The sequence below is a fragment of the Schistocerca gregaria genome, chromosome 11 (assembly GCF_023897955.1).
Source record: "Schistocerca gregaria isolate iqSchGreg1 chromosome 11, iqSchGreg1.2, whole genome shotgun sequence".
In the NCBI taxonomy this organism is placed as follows: Eukaryota; Metazoa; Arthropoda; class Insecta; order Orthoptera; family Acrididae; genus Schistocerca; species Schistocerca gregaria.
The window spans coordinates 115,038,805-115,063,817 of record NC_064930.1 but is presented as its reverse complement, the minus strand read 5'-3'; the positions used below and the strand labels follow the sequence as shown (position 1 = coordinate 115,063,817).

At 44.1% G+C, this 25,013-nt stretch overlaps 1 protein-coding gene and 1 non-coding gene across 2 annotated transcripts in view; one reads left to right on the top strand and one right to left on the bottom strand.

The window, feature by feature from the left end:
• The window catches only part of LOC126295230 (uncharacterized), a 2,305,622-nt gene that overhangs the window by 511,962 nt on the left and 1,768,647 nt on the right, over nt 1-25,013 (bottom strand). The gene's annotated exons all lie outside the window — the stretch shown is intronic.
• On the top strand, nt 7,852-7,925 carry Trnaw-cca (transfer RNA tryptophan (anticodon CCA)). The gene has a single exon. It is a non-coding gene; the product is annotated as a tRNA-Trp (tRNA).

Genomic DNA, 25,013 nt, shown 5'->3' with positions numbered 1-25,013 from the left:
TAACTCATTTACAAGTAATCACATATCTGAATTTGTTTCATACATGGAATTTAAATTATTTGAAGACTCGTTGGTCGCGTATGTTTACTACTAGCTTCGTCTTAGGATATTTTCAAAAATGGTTCAAATGACTCTGAGCACTATGGGACTTATCATCTGTGGTCATCAGGCCTCTAGAACTTAGAACTACTTACACCTAACCAACCTAAGGACATCACACACATCCATGCCCGAGGCAGGGTTCGAACCTGCGACCGTAGCGGTCACGTGGTTCCAGACTGAAGCGCCTAGAACCGCACGGCCACACAGGCCGGCTTAGGATGTTTTCATCCACGTAATTAATCAGCATTTTCCCTTCATGGTGTTGGCCTGCGTTACTCATACTGCCCATTAATGCTGTTTCGTATCGATTACTGTTCGATGTGCCGGCACCTTAGCTCAGCGTGTTCAGTCAGAGGGTTAGCAGCCCTCTGTAATAAATAAAAAAAAAACCTGAGTTATCCGATCAACAACGAACTTAAACGGATGTCTTACGACGTCCGCCACGAGCAGATGCAACGAGCGAAAGCGAACAAAAATGAGATTAAAAAAAAGATGTCAACCGAAACTTTGCCGGTTCTACCGTACTCCAACGATTCACTGACTACGACAGGTGGTCATAAAGACTTCGTTATCACCTCCAAAAAATAAACTCACATAACCAATGTGTTTGTTGTCTTGCATGTACATGACTGCACTCCCGATAGGAGAAAAAAAAAACCCAGCGCCAAAGTGCCGTAGCGCGCCGCTAGAACACTCAAAAGAAAATAGCGCAGGCCATTGATACACTACTTACTGATACATAACCAACACGGATTCAGAAAATATCGTTCTCGTGCAACACAGCTAGCTCCTTATTCCCAAGAAGTAATGAGTGGTGTCGACATCGGATCTCATATCGATTCCGTATTCCTAGATTTCCAGAAGGCTTTTGATACCGTTTCTCACAAGCGACTATTAATCAAATTGCTTGGATATGGAGTATCTTCTCAGTTGTGTGACTGCATTCGTGATTTCCTCTCAGAGAGGTCACAGACCGTAAATGAGCGAGTAGAACAGAAGTGATATCTGGCGTTCTGCAAGGTAGTGTCATAGGCCCTCTGCTGTTCCTGATTTACATAAATGATCTAGCTGATAATCTGAGCAGCCCCCTTAGATTGTTTGCAGATGACGCTGTAATTAACCATCTAGTAAAATCATCAGACGATCAATTCGAATTACAAAATGATCTTGAGACAATTTCTGTATGGTGTGGAAAGTGGCAATTGGCACTAAACAAAGAAAAGTGCGAGGTCATCCACATGGGTACAAAACATAATCCGATAAATTTTGGGTATGCAATAAATCGCACAAATATAAGGACTGTCAGTTCGACTAAACACCTAGGAATTACAATTACTAGCAACTTAAGTTGGAAAGACCACATAGATAATATTGTGGGGAAGGCGAAACAATGACTGCGCTTTGTTCGCAGAACACTTAGAAGATGCCACAAACCTACTAAAGAGACAGCCTACATTACACTTTCCCGTCCTCTGCTGGAATATTTCTGCGCAGTATGCGATCCTTGCTAGATGGGGTTGACGGAGGACGTCGAAAAAGTGCAAAGGAGGGCAGCCCGTTTCGTGTTATCGCGCAATAGGGGTGAGGGTGTCACTGATATGATACGCGAGTTGGGGCGGCAGTCACTGAAACAAAGGCGGTTTTCTTTGCGGCGAGATCTATTTACGAAATTTCAATCACTAATTTTCTCTTTCAAATGCGAAAATACTTTGTTGACACCCACCTACGTAGGGAAAAATGATCATCATAATAAAATAAGAGAAATCAGAGCTCGAACGGAAAGATGTAGGCGTTCCTTTTTGGTTCGATGAACCCTCTGCCAGGCACTTAAATGTTAATTGCCGAGCAACCATGTAGAATGTAGATGAAGATGTAGAATTAATTACGCAACTTAATTTTTGAAGACGGTAATTAAAACTTCACGACAGACCTCGTACGTTATAACTAACGCCCATTCGAATCGAAAAAAACAGGACTGTCAACATAAGACTACCCAACGAACGCCTGAAATAACACCAAAGAACTTAGCCCTAGTAGATATCGTACGCTTACATAAGGCCATAATGTTTATCGCCAACGTATTTAGACTGCAATATGGCAGCAAGAACAAAACTTAACACCTACTACCAGCATGGTACAGGAATCACACGTAGGCATACGTATAAACACGGTCGCCCGCATTGTATAGCTCCCGGACTTGACTGCCTGAAAAGAGAGATTACGGAATGAAAACCAACAGGTTGCGGCAACAGCGAAACCCCGGTAGATGACCGCAAATGGCTTTTTCGCAGGGTACGCTCTTCTGGATTTCTAGTAGCTGCCACTTATAACGTCCAGACGTCTATAAAGACAACACCTGCTTCATCGGCTGTTTCCGCATTCAGCTCTGGTGACAATCTTTCCCCGTATTACTTTATTTGCTTCCATCGCGCGATCTTTGTGTTCTTCGAAGTGGTCATACGCAAACTACGCTGTCTCTTTTTATCAGTTTTACATGTCTTCATCTCTGCATATTCGTTACATCCCCATACGACTTGTTTCCTGTATTCTGCTCCTTTGATACGATTTGTGGAATAAAGAACTGGTAATGTGATGTGGTGCGAGAGGTTTGGTCTACTCAGCGAAATTAATATACACTTTAGAGAGACACTGAATACGCTATAGGCATTCACGGAGAAGTACAGAACTCGAGAGGGTACAGTAAACATGCGAGATAGAGAGAGATGTACGCGGATTAGATAAGGACGTAAGACAATTGTTCCTACTGTTCATTTATTTATTTTTATTTGTTTATTTATTTGTTCCGTGGGACCAAATTAAGGAGAAGTCTCCATGGTCATGCAACGAGTCAGTACATGGAATTATAAGACGATAGTAGAAACGGAAAAAATGAAATATAAAAAACATTCAGGCGATAAGTCTTAAGTTTAAATAAAGAAAATCAACAATGTAACACTGGAACTTGCTTAATTTTTTAGCTCTTCCAGGAGTTCCTCTTCAGAATAGAAGGACTGAGCCACGACGAAACTCTTCAGTTTAGACTTAAAAGAGTTTGGGCTACTGCTAAGATTTTTGAGTCCTTGTGGTAGCTTATTGAAAATGGATGCAGCAGAATACTGCACTCCTTTCTGCACAAGAGTCAAGGAAGTTCATTCCACGTGCACATTTGGTTTCTGCCTAGTATTAACTGAGTGAAAGCTGCCAACTCTTGGGAATAAACTAATATTGCTAACAAGAAACGACATTAAAGGAAATATATACTGTGAGTGCAATGTCTGAATTCCAAGACTATTGCATAGGGGTCGACAAGAGGTTCTCGAGCTTACACCACAAATAGCTCGAACAGCCTGTTTTTCAGCCAAAAATTCCCTTTTTTCATCAGAAGAATTACCCCAAAAAATAATACCATACGACATAAGCGTATGAAAATATGCGAAGTAGACTACTTTTCGTGTTGAAGTGTCACTTATTTCAGATACTGTTCTAATGATAAATAAAGCAGCATTTAATTTTTCAACAAGATCCTGGACATGGGCTTTCCGCAATAGCTTACTATCTATCCTAACGGCTAGGAACTTGAACTGTTCCGTCTCGCTTATAATATGCTCATTCTGTCTGATCAAAATATCGGTTCTTGTCGAATTGTGAGTTAGAAACTGTAAAAACTGAGTCTTACTGTCATTTAGCATCAAATTATTTTTCCACAAGCCACGAACTTATTTCATGAACTACATTATTTGATAATGTTTCAATATTACACACAAGATCCTTCACTACAAAGCTGGTGTCATCAGCAAACAGAAATATTCAACCTGCAGATAGGAATGATCAACATAAAACAAACAATCAGGAGTGGGATCGATATTCAAAATGAAAGGGTATCAATGATAAGATCTGCTGATGACATTGCTTCCTCAGTGGAATGGTAAAAACAACTGAAGGACCTGTTGGGTCGTGTGAGGGGGGTGAGCACAGAATATGAACTGGCAGTAAACCCGAGAAAGACAGTGTTGAGGAGTAGAAGAAACGAAATCAGCGATAAACTTGATATGAAAAGTGATGCCAACGAACTAGAGGAAGTTAAGGAAGTGTGCTACCTTCATCTTCATCAACATCGAAGTTCTGCAAATCCCCCCTAAGTGTCTGGCAGAGGGTTCATCGAACCCCATTCACAATAATTATCTATTATTCCAATCTCGATTAGCGCTCGGAAAAAACGAGCACCTACATTCTTCCGTGCGAGCTCTGATTTCCCTCGCTTCATTATAATGATCTATTCTCCCTACGTACATCGGTGTCAACAAAATATTTTCAAATTCGGAGGAGAAAATTGATGTTTCAAATTCCGTGAGAGTATTCCGCCGCAACGACAATCGCCTTTACTTTAATGATGTCCCTCCAAAATCCTGCATCACGTCAGTGACACTCTCTTCCCTATTTCGCTATAATACAAAACGTGCTGCCTTTCTTTGAACTTTTTCGATGTACTGCGACAGTCCTATCTGGTAAGGATCCCACACCGCGCAGCAGTATTCTAAAATAGGACGGACAAGCGTACTGTACGCAGTCTCCTTAAGTAGGTGTGTTACATTTTCAAAGTGTCCTGGCAATAAAGCGCAGTCTTTGCTTAGCCTTCCCCACAACATTTTCTGTGTGTTCCTTCCAATTTAAGTTGTTAATAATTGAAATCCCTAGGTACTTAGTTAAAATTAGAGATTTTATATTTGACTGATTTGTCGTGTAACCGAAATTTAAGGGATTCCTTCTGGCACTCATGTGGATGACTTTCCATTATTTAGGGTCAATTGCAAATTTACGCACCCCATAAATCATTTTGCAATTTGTTTCGATCTCCTGATCAGTTTATTAGACGATAAACGACAGCATCATATACTGCCAAGAGGCATATAGGATTAGACACTTCGTCAATTCGGTAACGGAAGTAAGTGTGGGAGATAAAACATTGTAGAGGGAGACCAAAGGATGAGTAGGACGAAAAGCTTCAAGCTAGCGCCGTCGCCCCCCATTACTATGGACTTACGCTTTCAAAACACACTGCGGGCTGTCGTTGTTGGGAGACCTACGTAAGTCCGCTGCAAGTTGCCATCCACTCTGCTGGTCCTGCCGTAGCTTCCACGCTGTTGATCCATATCACACGATCATCGAAATATTCATTCAGGAAATTAAAGACGTCGGCCGTGCGATGTGGCCGGGCATAAACCACGAGGTGTTCGCAGTGTCGTCTAAGGCAGTTTGTACCGCCACAAATTCACGAAGAATGTCCAGATAGTGTGTTGCAGTAATCGTTTCCGATCAGAAAAATGGGCCAATGATCCCTTTGGAAGAAATGGCGGCCCAGACCAGTACTTTTTGAGGATGCAGGGACGATGGACTGCAACATGGGCTTTTCGGTTCCCCATATGCGTCAGTTCTGTTTATTGACGAAGCCGTCCAGGTAAAAATAAGCTTCGTCAGTAAACCAAATGCTGCCCACATGCATATCGCCGTCATCAGTCCTGTGCACTATATCGTTAGCGAATGTCTCTCGTGCAGCAATGGTAGTGGCGCTGAGGGGTTGCCACGTTTGAATTTTGTACGGATAGAGGAGTAAACTCTGGCACACGAGACAATACGTGGACGTTGGCGTCATTTGGACCGCAGCTACAACACGGCGAACGGAAACCCGAGGCCGCTGTTGTATCACCTGCTGCACTAGCTGCGCATTGCCCTCTGTGGTTGCCGTACGCGGTCGCCCTACCTTTCCAGCACGTTCATCCGTCACGTTCCCAGTCTACTGAAATTTTTCAAACAGATCCTTTATTGTATCTATTTTCGGTCCTTTGGTTACATTAAATCTCCGTTGAAAACTTCGTCTTGTTGCAACAACACTGTGTTCTAGGCGGTGGAATTCCAACACCAGAAAAATCCTCTGTTCTAAGGAATAAAGCATGTTGTCCACAGCACACTTGCATGTTGTGAACAGCACACGCTTACAGCAGAAAGACGACATACAGAATGGCGCACCCACAGATTGCGTTGTCTTCTATATCTTTCACATCACTTGCAGCGCCATCTGTTGTTGAAAATTGTAACTACTGTAATTTCGAAAGTTTGTCCGCCTGAAAATGTGCTGTTGTCCCAAGCATATTGCAACAAACGATGTATTTCTATCACTGCTCGTTTAGTTTTTATTGCCGTTTCAAATATACCGGTCATTTTTGAAACACCCTGTATATGTCGGACGTTTATTTATCATTATGTTTGTTTGTTTGTTTGAGTCATCAGTCTTCCGACTGGCTAAATGCGACCCCCCACGAATTACTGTCCTTTGCCAACCTTTTCGTCTCAGAGGAGCACTACGTCCATAGTTATTTGTTGTACTTATTCCAATCCCTGTGTTCCTATACCGTTTCTGCCCTCTACAGCTCCCTCCCTCTAGTACCACTGAAGACATTCCCTCATGTCTTAAAACATATCCTATCCTCCTGTCCAGTCCTCTCCGTATGTTTTTTCTTCTCGCCGATTCCACCGAGAACATCCTCATTTCCTACTTTATCAGTGCTCCTAACTTACAACGTCCTTCTATAGTACCACAACAAACGTTCTAGCCTTTTCTGTTCCAGTCCATCTTTCGCTAGATACAATGCTGTGCTACAAAAGTACGTTCTCAGAAATTTCTTCCTCATATTAATACTTGTAAACATTTCGTGGCCAGGAATGCAGTCTTCGCCAGTTCTAGCCTGTTTTTACGCCCACTTTGCTCCGTACGTCACGGGTTATTTTGCTTCCAAGTTACCAGAATCCCTTAATTTTGTCTACTTTACGACCACCATGCTAAGCTTCTGGCTATTCTCATCTGTGTTACTTCTCATTACACTTGTCTTTCTTCGTACTCATTAGATTGCTCATTCCAGTCAACATATCCTGTATTTCCTCTTCACTTTCACTGACGGAAGCAATCCCATTAGCGAATCTTATGACTGATATCCTTTCACGCTGGATTGTAATTCCACTCTGGAACCTTTATCTTCATCATTTCTTCTTCGATCTACAGACTGAATATTAGGGCCGAAAGACTACATCCCTGTCTTATATCCTTTTCAATCAGAGCCATTCTTTCATGGTCTACCAGTCTTACTGTCCCCTTTCGGTTTTGTACATATTGTATATTACCCATCCTTCACTGTAGCTTACACTAATTTTCCCAGACTTCCGAACATTTTGCACCATTTTACATTGTAGAACGCTTATTCCACGTCGAAAAAGACCGCGGCTTGATTTTTCTTTAGTCTTGCACCCATTACTAAACGCGACGTCAGAAATGCCTCTCTTGGTGGCTTCGCCTCTCCTAAAGCTAAACTGACCGCCGTCTAACAGACCCGCGATTTGCTTTTCCATTTTTTCTGTATATTATTCCTGTCAACACCTTGAATGCAGGCGTTGTTAAGCTGATTTTGCAATCAGCTTACAATCGTTCTCGCACATATTTGGCCTTAATGATCCTCCTTACTTATCATACTCAGGTAATGGTCGACAGCCGGTTAGGGAGTCAATCATGCCGCTAACTGGATTTACATGACTCAAACATCTGGAAATGTGCCATGTTGGGACATGTCTCGGACATAATGAGATTTTCACTCTGCAGCGGAGTGTGCGCTGATATGAAACTTCCTGGCAGATTAAAACTGTGTGCCCGACCGAGACTCGAACTCGGGACCTTTGCCTTTCGCAGGAGAGCTTATAAGCCGTGCTTCGGTAGCTCACGTGGTAGAGCACTTGCCCGCCAAAGGCAAAGGTCCCGAGTTCGAGTCTCGGTCGGTGCACACAGTTTTAATCTGCCACGAAGTTTCATATCAGCGCAAACTCCCCTGCAATGTGAAAATCTCATTCTGGAAACATCCCCCAGGCTGTGGCTAAGTCATGTCTCCGCAGTATCCTGTCTTTCTGGAGTGCGGGTTCGCAGGAGAGCTTCTGTAAAGTTTGGAAGGTAGGAGACGAGATACTGGCAGAAGTAAAGCTGTGAGTACCGGGCGTGTTTCGTGCTTTGGTAGCTCAGATGGTAGAGCACTTGCCCGCGAAAGGCAAAGGTCCCGGTCGGTGCACACAGTTTTGACCTGCCAGGAAGTTTTCTGTCTGGGACATGTTGCGGCGATTTTCCAGACAGGTGGACAGCGTTTAACTAGACGAAACACTGGTGACATAAGTCAGAGATAAAAACCGAAGCGGCGACACGTCCCCGGGAAGTTCCAGGAGCGATTGCCTCATCCTGGAGCGGCGGCCGATTTCTAGCCCGGGGCGACAATTTCTCTGCCCGGACCGCCGGCAGATCTCTCGGGCACGTTTCCTCAGAACATGTCGCAAGGCCGCTATAGCCGGCCGTCTGCCCCAACACAACATTCCAGCCCCGCTGGAAACCGAGTCTCGGCCGTCTCACTGGACCCCTGAGCGAGCGGCTTCTGACCTACGGGCTGGAGAGGCTGCTGGAGGGACGTGGCGCTTGTCGCGACGCTGCTGTATGGAGTCTCACACAGTCCCAATGTTAATTTAACACGAGATAGTCGCAGGACATACTCTCGGATATACAGGGTGGTCCATTAATCGTGACCGGGCCAAATGTCTCACGAAATAAGCACCAAACGAAAAAACTACAAAGAACGGAACTCGTCTAGCTTCAACGGGGAAACCAGATGGCGCTACAGTTGGGCCCGCTAGATAGGTCAAACGGATTTCAACAGCGTCTTTTTTTTTTTAATAAGAACCCCCATTTATTATTACATATACGTGTAGTACGTAAAGAAATATGAATGTTTTAGTTGGACCACTTTTTTCGCTTTGTGACAGGTGGCGCTGTTATAGTCACAAACGTATAAGTACGTGGTATCACGTAACATTCCGCCGGTGCGGACGGTATTTGCTTCGTGATACATTACCCGAGTTGAAATGGGCCATTTATGAAATATTCTGCGATCTGAATAAACAAGAGTGCTGCGACTGTTAGTATTTTTTATTGGAGAACACGACCGGTTTCGCAAATTAAACGATAGGTGTTTTCTTTGATTTAACGAAGGCTTTTGACTGTGTTGACCACAAAATATTACTGCAGAAATTGGACCATTATGGAGTAAGGGGAGTTCGCCTCTTACTTTAAGAACAGAAAGCAGAAGGTAATTCTCCACAATATTGAGAGTGGTAGTGATGTTCAGTCCCAATGGGGTACCGTTAAGTGGGGCGTTCCCCAAGGGTCGGTGCTGGGGCCACTGCTGTTTCTTGTTGATATAAATATGCCTTCTAGTATTACAGGAGATTCAAAAATATTTCTGTTTGCTGATGACACCAGCTTGGTAGTGAAGGATCTTGTGTGTCATATTGAAACATTATCAAATAATGTAGTTCATGAAATAAGTTTATGGCTTGTGGAAAATAATTTGATGCTAAATCACAGTAAGACTCAGTTTTTACAGTTTCTAACTCACAATTCAACAAGAACCGATATTTTGATCAGACAGCATGGGCATATTATAAGCGAGGAGGAACAGTTCAAGTTCCTAGGCGTTAGGATAGATAGTAAGCTGTTGTGGAAAGCTCCCGTTCAGGATCTTCTTCAGAAACTAAATGTGCTTTATTTACCATTGGAATAGTATCTGAAATAAGTGACAGTTCAACACGAAAAGTAGTCTACTTCGCATATTTTCATACGCTTATGTCGTATGGTATTATTTTTTGGGGTAATTCTTCTGATTCAAAAAGGGTATTTTTGGCTCAAAAACGGGCTGTTCGAGCTATATGTGGTGTAAGTTCGAGAACCTCTTGTCGACTCCTATTCAATAGCCTGGGAATTCTGACATTGCCCTCACGGTATATCTTTTCTTTAATGTCGTTTGTTGTTAGCAATATTAGCTTATTCCCAAGAGTTAGCAGCTTTCACTCAGTTAATACCAGGCAGAAATCCAATCTGCATTTGGAATGCACTTCCTTGACTCTTGTGCATCCATTTTCAGTAAGCTACCACAAGCACTCAAAAATCTTAGCAGTAGCCCAAACACTTTTAAGTCTAAACTGAAGAGTTTCCTCATGGCTCACTCCTCCTATTCTGTCGAGGAGCTCCTGGAAGAGCTAAAAAATTAAGCAAATTCCAGTGTTACATTGTTGATTTTCTTTATTTAAACTTACCAACTGTCGCCTGAATACGTTTCTTGTATTTCATTTTATCTGTTTCTACTATCGTCTTATTATTTCGTGTATTGACTCGTTCCATGACCATGGAGACTTAACCTTAATTGGGTCCCACGCAACAATAAATAAATCAAAATAAAATAAATCTTTAGGTGCTTAACTGTATACAAAGAGATAAAAGAACTTACCAGAACTTTATCCATGCCAAGAAAGGGACAAACTAAACAGATCAGGTCTGTGTCTACTTACAGTCAAAAACTCAGTATGGAACTGAGAAAGACAACAACATTAACTATCTAGACCTCGCAATTGGCAAAAATAATAATCGCCACGCATTTGATATCTATAGAAAGAATACCACTTCTGACAATATTAATCGCGCTGCTGCTACGGTCGCAGGATCGAATCCTGCCTCGCGCATGCATGTATTTGATGTCCTTAGGTTGGCTAGGTATGAGTAATTCTAAGTTTTAGGGCACTGATGACCTCAGATGTCAAGTCCTATAGTGCTTAGAACCGTTTGAACCATTTGATAATATTATAAATCACAATTCGTGTCACCTAGTGGCTCATAACTAGCATTTTTGCATTCAGTGATTAACAGATTAAATAATATCGAATTAGAAAAGCCAGCAATTCAAAAAGAACGTAACACACTTCGTTACGTAGCCTATACAAATGATTTTCACCCCAACATAATCGCAAAATTATATTACAAATGTAAAACACTAAAGCAGAACACACACAGCGAGATATGCCTAACTCCAGAAACATCACTGACTCAGAAAATAAGATCAGTAGTCTACCTTGGTAGAATTTCCAACAGATTTGATGCATTTTTTAAAGCCACAAATATTCAACTAGCCTTTCGAACTAATAACACCTCTTCCATATACACTCCTGGAAATTCAAATAAGAACACCGTGAATTCATTGTCCCAGGAAGGGGGAAACTTTATTGACACATTGCTGGGGTCAGATACATCACATGATCACACTGACAGAACCACAGCCACATAGACACAGGCAACAGAGCATGCACAATGTCGGCACTAGTACAGTGTATATCCACCTTTCGCAGCAATGCAGGCTGCTATTCTCCCATGGAGACGATCGTAGAGATGCTGGATGTAGTCCTGTGGAACGGCTTGCCATGCCATTTCCACCTGTCGCCTCTGTTGGACCAGCGTTCGTGCTGGACGTGCAGACCGCGTGAGACGACGCTTCATCCAGTCCCAAACATGCTCAATGGGGGACAGATCCGGAGATCTTGCTGGCCAGGGTAGTTGACTTACACCTTCTAGAGCACGTTGGGTGGCACGGGATACATGCGGACGTGCATTGTCCTGTTGGAACAGCAAGTTCCCTTGCCGGTCTAGGAATGGTAGAACGATGGGTTCGATGACGGTTTGGATGTACCGTGCACTATTCAGTGTCCCCTCGACGATCACCACAGGTGTACGGCCAGTGTAGGAGATCGCTCCCCACACCATGATGCCGGGTGTTGGCCCTGTGTGCCTCGGTCGTATGCAGTCCTGATTGTGGCGCTCACCTGCACGGCGCCAAACACGCATACGACCATCATTGGCACCAAGGCAGAAGCGACTCTCATCGCTGAAGACGACACGTCTCCGTTCGTCCCTCCATTCACGCCTGTCGCGATACCACTGGAGGCGGGCTGCACGATGTTGGGGCGTGAGCGGAAGACGGCCTAACGGTGTGCGGGACCGTAGCCCAGCTTCATGGAGACGGTTGCGAATGGTCCTCGCCGATACCCCAGTAGCAACAGTGTCCTTAATTTGCTGGGAAGTGGCGGTGCGGTCCCCTACGGCACTGCGTAGGATCCTACGGTCTTGGCGTGCATCCGTGCGTCGCTGCGGTCCGGTCCCAGGTCGACGGGCACGTGCACCTTCCGCCGACCACTGGCGACAACATCGATGTACTGTGGAGACCTCACGTCCCACGTGTTGAGCAATTCGGCGGTACGTCCACCCGGCCTCCCGCATGCCCACTATACGCCCTCGCTCGAAGTCCCCTCAACTGCACATACGGTTCACGTCCACGCTGTCGCGGCATGCTACCAGTGTTAATGACTGCGATGGAGCTCCGTATGCCACGGCAAACTGGCTGACACTGACGGCGGCGGTGCACAAATGCTGCGCAGCTAGCGCCATTCGACGGCCAACACCGCGGTTCCTGGTGTGTCCGCTGTGCCGTGCGTGTGATCATTGCTTGTACAGCCCTCTCGCAGTGTCCGGAGCAAGTATGGTGGGTCTGACACACCGGTGTCAATGTGTTCTTTCTTCCATTTCCAGGAGTGTATTTACGTTTCGCAACCACTAGGCCATCGCAATATGATAACCCAGGCATATATAGCTCTGATAGCTTTCACATTGGCCAAACAGGATGAAATGTGAACGTGAGATATAAAGAACACGCTACAGAGAGCTAATGTAATCAGTCGAGTTTCTTTCTACACTTGAAAAATCAAAATCACGCTGCTGATACGATCGAAAATGCACAGAATACCAAAAGGTTTTGCAATGAACATTCTTCAGGAATTAGAAATTTATATGGACACGAGAAAATACCCACAAAAATATTAAACGAACAGACAGAATTTAGACACAAATACATTCTTAAATTGAACTTTTAGAACACGAGAACGGATAAATCGGAAGTAACATATGCAACAACCAAAGATAATGGTAACAAATTTTAATTAATAAAATCGCTGCTCATCTGCACAATCTTTGTAAATATATAGCGTAGTAAGAGAAGCACTGCCAATCTGGTGTCACATTGTAATCAACATTTAATTTCAACAACTTAACATTTACGACCTTTTTAAAGCAGTGACAATTACAAAACAGCCACTAACGACGCAGTATGGACGTCACATTAGTCCAGACGTGAGTAAAAGACAGCTACTTTAATATGAATGTCATTGGCATCCATACCTGTTCTCACCAAAATTGTAATTGCAGGTATCTGAAAACGGCGATTAAGCCGATACAGTCCGTCGCAAATAAAGATTTCTTATTATAAGCAGCTGTTTGGTGTACCTACTCTAACAATCATGTTGTTATCAGAAATATATTACGCTACTGTCCGTAAAGAAGAAGAAAAAGATAAAAGGTTCTATTTAGGCTGGATAAAGCCAGGCCAACATTTATATTCAGGTATTTAGAACTTCTGACACGCGAATGTGCGTCCCCAACCTAAAAGAAAACCCAATATAAGGTGAAAATAAGAACGTAGTAGCTGTTAAAATAAGTATTTACGAAAAATAATTAAAATATCTAGCAAAAACGCGGCGTTTGCAACATTATAAGAAAAACAGTTTTCGATATTGTCACTCTTTAACCTCCATTGTAGACAGCCTGGGGACGAAGCGCTGTAGCGTGAACTAACCGCTATCTCCACGTGGTAAGCCGCGCGTGCGCAGTATTGCAAACAGTAAGTAATCACATACCTTCATTGAAATGTTGGAGGTTGGCTGCACATTTTAAATTACCAAACTGCAATAATCAGAAATAATACACTCTGTATATGAGTCCCATAAGTAAGAATTACTGTTAACAACTAATTTCAAGAGGCTTCCTGATACTATCTAGGGTCCTATATGGCAGCACTATCAAAAGCAGTGTCCTTACAATTAATAACATTATGTCCATTATAATTATCCAGGCTGTTATGCCGTGGTCGGTTGATGAATTCTGTGACACATATTTCCGGTCGTGGAAGTCTACATTTTAGTAGTTAATAACATTGTTTTCACAAATGAAAAGTTTTTTTACGTTAGTAAAAAAACAATTGCAGGGCTGGAAAACGTCATTCACTAAAATAATCAAATCCGGCTAGAACGTTTCAATGACGTAAATCTGTCCCCGAGTTGAGGGTATTTTCTGGCGCTCTTTTCAGTGTTAGTAAAATCTCCAACTCTTCTAAAATATTGAGAACACTACCCGTGTTATCCCCGTGAAGTATCTGTAGACTGGTGGCAACATCAGAGACTGTGTGCGCCGTCTCCTGCAAGTGAGCTCTCGAAGCTGGCTTTGTATTGGAATTACCACTACGCTCGCGAAATCTTACATTAAAACTTCTTTGCGGCTAACCTTTGTTTTAAATACCTGGACATAAATGTTGGGAATGGCTTTATCCGTTTTAAATGGAACCTTTTAATCTTTTGACTGTAAATAGACAGAGACCTCATCACTTTAATTCGTCCGCTTCTTGGCATGGCTAAACTTCTGGTAAGTTCTTTTGTCCCTTTGCACAGAGTGAAGCATCTGAAGAGGCAATTTTAATTTGCGAAAACTGGCCGTGTTCTCCAATAAGGAATTCTAACAGTTGCAGTGGTCTAGTTTATTCAAATCACCTCAGGTAGCGTTTGCTGAGGTGAAAAATGCTCCGTGGTTCGCAGTCCAAATTAAACTGCAGACAACATTTTAAAATTCTCATTTTAGATGTAATTGATTCGGTGCGTTTGAGAACATATAGTGCTCGACGAATTAAATTTTAATTCTTCATCAGTGTATGCTGAGTACAAATTCGTTGCCGAGAGAGGTTGCGCAGTGGTTAGCACACTGGACTCGCATTCGCGAGGACAACGGTTCAATCCCGCGTCCGGCCATCCTGATTTAGGTTTTACGTGATTTCCCTAATTCGCTCCAGGCAAATACCGGGATGGTTCCTTCCAAAGGGCACGGCCGACTTCCTTCCCTCATCCGGTGAGACCCATGACCTCGGTGTTTGGTCTCTCCTCCACCCCCCCTCTCCCCTCCCAAAAACAAAAAACCAACCAAACCCATAGTTGTTATTATAAATATTAATACGAATGTGATGTGTTAGACTCAGCTGGCTGAAATTACATCCTTCTTAAGATTAAATCCAGGAAATTCAGCGCGTTCCTAACAAGGAACAATATTTACACACTATTATGTTTTCACTAGAAGTTAGAAATGAGAAACAGAGCAAAAATCAGAACGGTTGGAAAAATACCTGTCAAATAGCAACAACCAGGACAAAATTCCAAAGTTATTGTAGCACTTAATGCACAATTGTTCTACATTAAGTTCTGTAGGTTGCAGATGACAAACTGTGAAACAAAACAACTACACTGAATTACGTAAAATCCATGAAATCCACAGCATATGGTAGCAAGGTATATATACAAAATTTTGTTCATTTTTCAAATATGCAAAGGCTGAGTCTATGAACTCAAATTTGTATGTATACTATAAGTGAAAAGCACTTTTCCTGTTTTATACAAGACAACATAAAACGCACTGATGATGTAACTTCAGCGTGACATGTCTGGGGAATAAAAAGAAAAATTAGTAATTGTGTTTTGCTCAAAGCGGACCCTCTCCACAAACAAATCTATTTGTAAGGAAACATGGACGGAAGAGCTTAAACCTCAAGACGAATGGAAACATTTCTATATATGTTTCTTGCGTTCTTAGCGCTATATTTGCACCCCGTTGCGTAAACTGAAAGTAAGAAAACCAGTTCCTCATCAACGCATTAGAATACCCGGCATGTTTCGCTGTGATATGGTAATTACATGCCACACTGGACCTCTGTGAGTAGGTGTAGTTTATTTATAAGCGCCCGGTAGATTACTAACGGGATGAGAACAATAATCTGAATCTGTGCTGCTAATGCGCGAGAATATTTCGTCTATGAAAGTGGTCGAAAAAAATCTGCATTCCCGCGAAATTAATGTTGCAAAGTCCACACACCCGTAATGCAGTGGCCATCCGGTGTGGCCGTGCGTTTCTAGGCGCTTCAGTCTGGAACCGCGTGACCGCTACGGTCGCAGGTTCGAATCCTGCCTCAGGCATGGATGTGTGTGATGTTCTTAGGTTAGTTAGGTTTAAGTAGTTCTAAGTTCTAGGGGACTGATGACCACAGATGTTAAGTCCCATAGTGCTCAGAGCCATTTGAACGATTTTTGAACCGTAATGCAGCAGGACGCAAACGACCCTGATGGGACGTGGGTAGCTGACGTCACAACACACGCAGGAGCAACGTGGATGTGTATAGTGGCTGGAGACTGGAATGCGTGGAGAAATCTGGAGGAGAGCGTTTACTCGCCTGTTGGTGTGGATGTCACTAAAGAACGAGACTTTCTTCTGCAAGCCGTCACAGCCGTCAACGATGACACCCGCTCGGATGTCAACAACACGCTGTCACGGGAAAGCTACCCTGCCCGCCGTGTGTCGGCTGCATTGGAAATTGGGAGGGAGGGAGAGACGGAGGGGGGGGGGGGGGGAGAGGGGAGTAACACAAGAAGTGGCATTCCTTGCGGCCACGGCAGAAACACCGCAGTACGTATTACGAACAATCGACGTCTCAAGTGTGCAATCATTGTTGCCTCAACGGTGAACCAGACATAGCTTGCAGTGTGCGCTTAACGTTATGGCTGTACGTATAGTAGTCGTTATATTGACGACATAATGACTTGTACGCTTAAGGCTATTTGGTGCCATCAAGGGCACTCCAACGTAGGAAATCAATAGGCAGAATGTAGAGAGCCGGCTGAAGTGGTAGCGGTTACGTTACCGGAGATAAATGCACCACTGGCCATTAAAATTTCAACACCAAGAAGAAATGAAGATGATAAATGGGCATTCATTGGACAAATATATTATACTAGAACTGACATGTGATTACATTTTCACGCAATCTTGGTGCACAGATCCTGATAAATCAGTACCCAGAATAACCACCTCTCACCGTAATAACGGCCTTGCTATGCCTGGTCATTGAGTCAAACAGAGCTTGGATGGCGTGTACAGGTACAGCTGCCCATCCCGCTTCAACACGATACCACAGTTCATCAAGAGTAGTGACTGCGTATTGTGACGAGCCAGTTGCTCGGCCACCATTGACCAGACGTTTTCATTTCGTCAGAGATCTGGAGAATGTGCTGGCCAGGGCAGCAGTCGAAAATTTTCTGTATCCAGAAAGGCCAGTACAGGACCTGCAACATGCGGTCGTGCATTATCCTGCCGAAATGTAGGGTTTCACAGGGATTTAATGAAGGGTAGAGCCACGGGTCGTAACACATCTGAAATGTAACGTGCACTGCTCAAAGTGCCGTCAATGCGAACAAGAGGTGACCGAGACGTGTAACCGATGGCACCCCATACCATCACGCCTGGTGATACGCCTGTATGGCGATGACGAATACACGCTTCCAATGTGCGTTCACCGCGCTGTCGCCAAACACGGATGCGACCATCATGATGCTGTAAACAGAACCTGGATTCATCCGAAAAATGACGTTTTGCCATTCGTGCACCCAGGTTCGTCGTCGAGTACACCATCGCAGGCGCTCCTGTCTGTGATGCAGCGTCAAGGGGAACCGCAGCCGCGGTCTCCGAGCTGCTAGTCCGTGCTGTTGCAAACGTCGTCGAACTGTTCGTGCAGATGGTTGTTGTCTTGAAAACGTCCCCATCTGTTGACTCGGGGATCGAGACGTGGTTGCACGATCCGTTACTGCCGTGCGGATAATATGCCTGTCATCTCGACTGCTAGTGATACGAGGCCGTTGGGATCCAGCACGGCGATCCTTATTACCCTGCTGAACCCACGATTCCATATTCTGCTAACAGTCATCCGATCTCGATCAACGCCAGGAGCAATGTCGCGATACGATAAACCGCATACGGGATAGGCTACAATCCGACCTTTATCAAAGGCGGTAACGTGATGGTACGCATTTCTCCTCCTTACACGACGCATCACAACAACGTTTGTCCACAGCTCGTGGTCGTGCTGTAGCGTTCTCGCTTCCCACGCCCGGGATCCCGGGTTCGATTCCCGGAGGGGTCAGGGAATTTCTCTGCTTCGTGATGACTGGGTATTGTGTAATGTCCTTAGGTTAGTTAGGTTTAAGTAGTTCTAAGCTCTAGGGGACTGATGACCATAGATGTTAAGTCCCATAGTGCTCAGAGCCATTTGAACAACAACGTTTCACCAGACAACGCCGGCCAACTGCTGTTTGTGTATGATCAGTTGCTTGGAAACTTTTCTCATATCAGCACGTTGTAGGTGTCGCCACCGGCACCACCCTTGTGTAAATTCTCGAAAAAGCTAATCATTGGCATATCACAGCATCTTCTTCCAGTCGGTTAAATTTCACGTCTGTTGCATGTCATCTTCGTGGTGTAGCAATTTTAATGGCCAGTAGTGTAGCAACACTTGTTACGCGTCATGTATAATTTTGATCTGAATCGATTGTGAGCGAGCACGAATGTTGTAAAGATGTATCGCAGAAGTTAGGCTAATACAGGGTGTCCATGAAGTCCCTTCAAAATGTTATTACAACGGCAGTTGTTGAAATATTTTAACAAAATTTCTCTTATTGTAATCACTGTTTACTGAAGTTTCTACATATATTAAAATTTTGTGTTTTATATACTCTGTTGATGGGAGGATCTGAACCTCTATAAAATGGCAACTTTTCAAGAGAAGACACAATGTGTGTCCTGGTTTATTCAGACAATATCGGATGCTCAGACTCAACGAAACTTCAAAACTAATTTTGGAAGGGATCCACTATCGTGTCCTTCAATCCGTGCATGACACAAATTTATGGAGACAGGGACAGTGTCAGATAAAGGGAGGAGCGAGCGACCAAGAACATTTGAGGAAGTCAGATTGAGTTTTAAACGCCTTCACTCGTTCACATACGAAGTCCATCCGCACAGCTGCCAGACAGTTGAAACTACCTCGTTCAGCTATGCATAAGGGCCTCCACAAGAACTTAAAAAGTGCAGCTGTTACAGACTCAGAGTCTGCACTCAACATGATGGAACGCCTTTCGCAGGATGAAGCATTCCTCAAGCGAGTTCGTTTCAGTGACGAGGCAACTTTTCACGTTTCTGGGAGATTAAACAGACACGCTGTGAGAATCTGGGCATCTGGACACCCTCATGTGACTATGATTGTCACCCAGGTCATTTCTATAGACCAGGAACAGCAGAGATCCCAGGACGGTTCCCTGGGCAACAGCTGATTTCAGTTTTATCCATTTGGTCCATTTTCTTCGATAAGTGAACAATTACGACAAATGTTTACCTCGACATTCTGGCCGAATATGTAGCACCACAACTGACTGTATTACAACCATCGTTTTCCAGCAAGATGGTTCACCACCACATTGACAACTGCATGTTCGTCGGTTCCTCAATGAGACATTTGCAGGCAGATGGATTGGGAGGGATGCGCCAATTCCTTGGCCACCGCTTTCGCCACATATCACTCCCTTGGACTTTTTGTCACGGGGGCATTGCTGACTTGAAGCAAAGGATTCGTAATGCAATTGATGTCGCTAAGCTACCCCGAACATGGCAAGAAATCGAGCACCGTTTTGATGTGCTCAGTGCAACTAAAGGCGCCCATAAAGAGGTCTATTTAACACTGTCAAAAAAAGCTTTTACAAACACTGATTACAATAAAAGAAAATTTGTTAAAATATTTCAGCGAATGCCGTTGTAATAAGATTTTGAAGTTGTAAAGGGACTTAATGGACAACAGAAAAATCTAAAAGCCAATGGCAGTACAAAAAGCCACAAGGCTGCAATGACAAAGTCGGCTAAAAATCAAGGCAGTCAACGAAACGCAGTGCTGGAGTGAAACGAGCGATTAAAAGGGTTACATAATAATGACACACAAAATGAAACTTGATCTCTAAAAGCAAATAGCACGCTGGGCAAGAATTTTATAGTCGAAACTAAAATGCATTCATCATTAATGGCAATTTCACGTAAATTGGGACAAGCAAAGGTAAAGGTTGATCTGACAGATTAGGAGCGTAAGCTTGTTGTGTATCTATGGCCGAAGCTTGTTAATCAATGACGTTGCCCACCACAACAGTACTTTGTCTAGGCTCAAAGCCGATGGGCGGTATCCGAAGCTCGATCTGACCCATCAGAAGTTATTTTGCTACCCAAATAGCAACTCATTTTAGTGTCTCATTTCGTAACCTTCGGCATCGCCTGTCATAATTCTACTGCATTCCAATACCCTTGGCTTTACTTTTGTAGCCTTCATTTTATAACCACTTTTCAAGATAATATTCATTTCGTTCAACTGCTTTTCCCTATCCTTAGCCGTCTCTGTCAGAATAACAATACCAACGGAAAACATCAAAGCTTTTATTTCTTCTTCCCCCGAACTTGAAGTCCGTTTCCAAATTCTTCCTTCGTTTCCTCTGCTGACGCTCACTGCAGCAAAGTTAGGTGTTGTAAATACACAATATATACAAGTGCGGTTCAATTTCAGGAGCAGCACAAAAATGGTTCAAATGGCTCTGAGCGCTATGGGACTTGACTTCCGTGGTCATCAGTCCCCTTGACTTAGAAGAACCTAACTAACCTAAGGACATTACACGCATCCATGCCCGAGGCAGGATTCAAACCTGCGACCGTAGCAGCAGCGCGGTTCCGGACTGAAGCGCCTAGAACCGCTCGGCCACAGCATCCGGCGCAGCAGCACACACAGAACGTCTGAAAACTTGTTTGGTGAAACTTATACACACAGAAGAGGAACCTTAACCGAACACTTTCATATGTTGTCGTTGTTGTTGTTGCTGTTGTTGTTGTTGTTGTGGTGGTCTTCAACGCGAAGACTGGTATGATCCAACTCAGTACAGGTACCGTATACTGTGCAAGCCTCTTCATCTCCAATAACTACTGCAGCCTACATACTTTTGATCCCTCAGACTGTAGTAATCTCTTCCCCTCCCTCTACAATGGAATGAAATGATCGTATGACATTGTTGGCCGGAAGGCCCCGTCCGGGGAAGTTTGGCCGCCGTGTGTCTAGGTCTTACTTCATGTGACGACACCGAGCGATGTGGCGCGCTGCTTAGCACCCTGGACTCGCTTTCGGAAGGACAACGGTTCAATCCCGCGTCCGGCCGTCTTTATTTAGGTTCTCGGTGATTTCCCAGACAAATGTCGGGATGGTTCCCTTGAAAGGGCACGGCCGACTTTCTTCCCCGTCTTTCCCTAATCCGATGAGACCGATGAACTCGCTGTTTGGTCTCCTCCCCCAAACAATCCAACCCAACCAATGTGACGCCACATTGGACGACTTGAGCTTCGATGAGGATGAGATGATGATGAGCACAACACAACACCCAGTCCACAGGCCGAGAAAACCACCAACCCGGCCGGGAATCGAACCCGCTGTATGATACGGAAGCACGTTACCAGGCTATGCAAGCGGAGCCCTCTACGATTTCTACCCTCAACAGTTCTCCCGAGTACTGAATTGATGATCCCTTGATGGGTACTATCAACCGAGGCCTTCTACTCAGGTTGTGCCACAAATTTCTTTATCGTTCATCACGCACATCTCATTTCCATACTTCGCTATACTCCAGACAATTACCTTCAGAAAAGACGTCCTAACACTTAAATCTATCAAGTGAACATTAACACTCTGCCGTCTGGCGATACGATAGTGATGTCGGGCGCGAAATAGCGGTCAACGGCCGGCGACACCACAGGGGTGTCCTGTGCATAGTACCGTGCAGTGGCTGGCAACAGCACGTTAGTAGCTTCTGCATTCTGTTCATGATTTGTACCGGCCATTGTGGCCGAGCGGTTCTAGGCACTTCAGTCCTGAACCGCGCTGCTGCTACGGTCGCAGGTTCGAATCCTGCCTCGGGCATGGATGCGTGTAATGTCCTTAGGTTAGTTAGCTTTAAGTAGTTCTAAGTTCTAGAGGACTGATGACGTCAGACGTTAAGTCCCATAGTGCTCAGAGCCATTTCAACCATTTTTGGTGATTTCTTTAGGTATCAACACGTTGCACACGACAAGTTTTTTCTTTTCATAAGTACTTGTACCCTTTCATCTTCCGGACGAAAAAGACAACAGGATTGTTTACGGTGAATGCGCGGACGTCTTGTCTGACGTTCCGGACGACTTGGCCCATTGGGGAGAAGACACTGGATATCAAAAAAATGAAAGTGCAGCAGAATCGTACGAAGATAGTGAAATACGTCCAAGAAGAATTCGGCAAACACTATGGCTGCCAACTGATTCGGCTGAATCAGACGAAGAAGACAGTGCGCAGCAGCCAGACTTTGATTTACCGAGGACTAATAATAAATTTGAAGGATACCCGGATCCAAACACATTTCCCAAAGATGCACAGAGCGTCGATGATAACGTACAATTGTATATTTGGAACGATCTATTTGAATATATTAGCAACGAAACCAACAATTACTACATTCAAAATTGTAATAGAAGGAAAATGGATTTAAAAAATGCCAAATTTGTCGACGTTAGGGCACTCGAACTTAGAAAATGGTTTGGGCTCTCTATCCTTATGGGAATTGATGGATCGATGATTTTGGTCAACGAATCCGTTCATAGACACACCGATATTTCGTCAAACGATGTCCCGCAACAGATTCAGACAAATATTATCATTTTTATGTTTTTCCGACAGCAACAATAAACCGGATAATGCCGACCGGCTTGTCGAAGTGCAATCCGTAATCGATTATTTTTCCAAAAAGTTTACAGAAGCGTTTACACTAAGTCAAAACATCTCAAATTGAAGGAATGATACCGTGGCCAGGACGGTTAAATTTTAAAGATTACAATCCAACGAAAATTGCGAAATACGCCATACTCATTCGGATGCTGTGTGATTCGAGTAAGGGATACATTTGATCATTCAAGATATATTCCGGTGCTGGACAGCATTTCGAGTTTGTGGAACGATACGGAAAAATAGAGCATTTCAGGAAAGTTAAAGTGCGCAAAAGTCAATGTGTTTGAAGGTTGTCGTCAATGGAGAGGTGACAAGCGGCCGGCGAAAAGCCAAGTAATCCGAAATAGCGCTGCCGGCGCCAAGCGGTTAAATTTGTACGAGGCATGCGGGCGGCAAAGTGTTAGTAAAACGATAAACTGCAGGGACGAATTTCTGACTGTAAATGCAGGAAGAAAGGTCCTATGAACACGTGTCCGGAAATGCATCGTTGCCACGCTAGATGGCTTTGAGGCATGACATTCCCTCTGAGCACGTGTCATGTGTTGCTGTTTTGGAGAAGGAGACCAAACAGCGAGGTCATCGGTCTCGTCGGATTAGGGAAGGAAGTCGGCCGTGCCATTTCAAAGGAACCATCCCGGCATTTGCCTGGAGCGATTTAGGGAAATCACGGAAAACCTAAATCAGGACGGCCGGACGCGGGATTGAACCGTCGTCCTCCCGAATGCGAGTCAAGTGTCTAACCACTGCGCCACCTCGCTCGGTCGTGTCATGTGTGTTTCTGGCGATAGGGATAGTAGTGTTTGCCATGCAGGATACACAGAATTGTACTTCGGCTTACACCATGTTGTCGGGCCACTTGCCTGGAGCTACTAAGGTTCGTCTCCATATCCTGCAGACCCCGGTCCTCCAAAAATCCGGTGTACACACAGTTCGCCGACCCCCTGCACGTTCTGTCTGAAAGGAGCCATGATCGCACAGACGCCCGCAAAGGGCTCGAAATGTTGTGTAGCGGTGCTTTCTCTGCCGAACGCTGTGGCCGACCGGTTCTAGGCGCTTCAGATCGGAAGCGCACGGCTGCTACTGTCGCAGGTTCGAATCCTGCCTGGGGCATGGATGTGTGTGATGTCCTTATGTTAGTTAGGTTTATGTAGGTCTAAGTTCTAGGGGACTGTTGATCTCAGATGTTGAGACCCATAGTGCTCAGAGCCATTTGAACCATTTTTGGTGCTTCCTCTTGACCATTCCAATTTGCTTGGCCATAGACAAACACCCTCTCGCCTTGTTCCCGAAAGGAATAACGGACCGTTCTGCTGCTTACAGTACGGTGCGTCAATCACACAGCCTGCGACACTCAAGTGACACACGGCGCGTGGTCAGAGGAAGTGTTATTCGTCAGCGCCATCTACCGTCGGAACGAGGCATTTATGGACGCATGTTCAGAGAACCTTTTATCCTCCATTTCTTGCCAGGAATCAGTTCCTGCTGTTTGTGGGTTTTATTAATGTGGCCCTGTATATTCGATGTTAACAAATTTCTCTTCTTCAGAAACGCTTTTCTTGACACTGCCTCTCCGACCATCTTCAGTTATTTTGCTCCCCAAATAGCAAAACTCATCTACTACTTTATGTCCGCCTTTGTATATGGTAATAAAAATAACAATAAAGAAAAAAAATACTACTTTAAGTGTCTCATTTCCTAATCTAATTCCCTCAGCATCACCCTTTCTAATTCGAATACATTCCATTAGCTTTCTTTTGCTATTATTAGTGTGCATCTTGCATCCTCCTTTCAAGACACTGTCCATTCCATTCAAAGTCATTTCCGTCTTTGACAGAATTACAATGTCATCGGCGAACTTCAAAGTTTTTATTTCTCCTTCCTGAACTTCAGTTCCTTATCCACAATCTTCTTTGGTTTCTTTTATTGCTTGCTCAATGTACTGACTGAAAACATCGGGATTGGTTACAACAGTCCCTAAGGAACTAATTGTTGGAAATCAATATTCACTTTCTTCCTGAAACAAGCATCTCACACATTACAGCTACAACTTGGAAGCAATAGTTACAAGTGGCGACCTCCAATCCCGGTACACGTATTCATCGTCATCCATTGTCAGGACTGAGCAGCTCTAGATTGAAAGCCATTTGCTCGCACTGCCTTCGAAGGCTGTATATGGCATCCACATTGCGCAGAATAGTACCCGCCCAC